At 38.0% G+C, this 2,036-nt stretch overlaps 1 long non-coding RNA gene across 1 annotated transcript; it reads left to right on the top strand.

The window, feature by feature from the left end:
* The first annotated feature begins 284 nt into the window (after positions 1 to 284).
* On the top strand, positions 285 to 1,033 carry LOC148040823 (uncharacterized). Its single transcript, XR_015692241.1, has 3 exons — positions 285 to 524; positions 601 to 832; positions 914 to 1,033. It is a non-coding gene; the product is annotated as an uncharacterized LOC148040823 (long non-coding RNA).
* Positions 1,034 to 2,036: the final 1,003 nt, after the last annotated feature.

Raw genomic sequence — 2,036 nt, 5'->3', positions numbered from 1 at the left:
CAAGATACGAAGTGGAGATGAAGTCAATGGATGTGTCTCATAAGGTTTTGCGACATTTTCCGATTGTTCCACGTATAAAACTTATGTTCAAGTGTAAGTCTATTGGAAAGCTCATGTCATGGCATGCTAGTCATCGTTCAAGTGATGGAAAATGGAGGATCCCTGCAGACACACCGGCATGGCAACATATAGATCATTTGTGGCCCGTTTTCAAAGAAGAACCAAAAAATTTGAGATTTGGTTTAGGTATGGATGGAATCAATCCATTTGGCATCAAAAGCACATCATACAGTGTATGGCCAGTGGTATTGGTAAACTATAATATTCCTCCATCCATGGCAATTAAAAAGGGACATGTGATGTTATCCCTTCTGATTCCTGGATTTTTATTGAAGAGTTAGAAATGTTATGGGAAGGTATTGAGGTGCAAGATACAAGTGCATCTGCATCCTCTAGAGATTTCACATTGAAGGCCATGTTGTTGTGGACCATGCACGACTTTCCAGGATACGGAGAGTGTTCAGGTACATGTATATAACTCTATATTTGAAATTCAAGACTTGAATCAATTACATTTTATTAATTCACTTGTTTTTTCAGGTTTAACCACGTCAGGATATCATGCATGTCCTATTTGCGGTCCCTCTCTAGTTTCCTCTAGGCCGGCATGTTTAAAGAAGGTTATCTACAACAATCATCATTGATTTCTTCCTATTGACCATCCCAAATATGTTCTTCCTACTAATGGAATGACTCCACAATCTCTAACCATTCGAGATTGGAAGGAGAGATGGATTAATGCCAACAGCCACCCTCCACTCGGCATGAGTTGGTAAGAAGTGCATTTCTCTCGATTGACTTTAAAGTATTTAGCATGATGAATTGTTTACATAATATATTGTTTTTTTGTTAGGTTCTCTATATTTTTTCGTCTTCCGTACTGGACTGAACTGAAGATCAATCACATGTTGGATCCCATGCACATATTCAAAAATGTTGTATCTACATTATGGGATCACTTGATAGAGGCTCGTGATTCAGTTAATGTAAGGGAGGATTTACATAACATTGGTCGCATGAGACGAGCCTGGCCATGCGTTAGACCCAGAGGAAAGATTGAGCTACCCCATGCACCTTGGATGTTGTCAAAGAACGAGGAAAAAATAGTGAAGGAACAAATATATAGCTTTCGAACACCCACAAGATGTATGAGATGTCTCAAGGGAGCCTTCATAAAGAAAAAGAAAAGAGGTGTGGAGCAACTATCTGGTTTGAAGTCCCATGATTGGCACAAAATGATTCAAGTAAGGGTATCTCTAACCATGAATATAGTAATTAGTGGAGTAACTATGTGTAAAATTTGGGGTATGATGACTTTTTCCTCAACTAATCATTTGATCTATGAATACTGTTTACATTCGGTTCGTACTTCTTACTAGCATATCTCATTGTGTATCCAAAGATGTACGTGATATCATTTACAAGATGGGAGAGCTTGTGAGGTGTGTATACATTGTATTTTTTCATTATATATCTTTGAATTTCCACACAAAAATAAACAATTCTCAAATACATCTTGACAGATACGTGAGCTCGAAGGAAATTGATTCAAACACATTGCAAGATGCTCGAGTATTATCTATTGAGGTGGTTTGTTTGGTGGAGGAAAATTTTCCTCGATCCATTTTGACTACTCAATTACATTTACTCGTACATTTGATTGATGAGATCACACTTTGTGGGGTAGTTCATGTAAGGTGGATGTTTTTTCTGGAGTGCTTCATGAAAACCTTGAAAGATTTTGTGAGGCAAAAAGTATGGCCTGAGGGAAGCATGGCTGAGGGTTGGTTAGTGCAATCATCCCTTGTTTATATCTCTGAATACCTTGCTGAAGTGGATCCCTCTCAACCATGACTATGGAAAGATGATGAAGACTTGAGGATGACCTCTATAGTACCTCAAGGAAAAGGAATGAGTAAAGTGCTAACAAAAGAAGAACTTCGTAACTTAAATAGTTTTTGTATGCTCAGTAGTGA

This window comes from Lygodium microphyllum, chromosome 1, assembly GCF_053477565.2.
Source record: "Lygodium microphyllum isolate KBCC chromosome 1, Lygodium_microphyllum_v1.1.10, whole genome shotgun sequence".
Taxonomy (NCBI): domain Eukaryota; kingdom Viridiplantae; phylum Streptophyta; class Polypodiopsida; order Schizaeales; family Lygodiaceae; genus Lygodium; species Lygodium microphyllum.
This window is presented reverse-complemented; position numbering and strand designations above follow the sequence as displayed.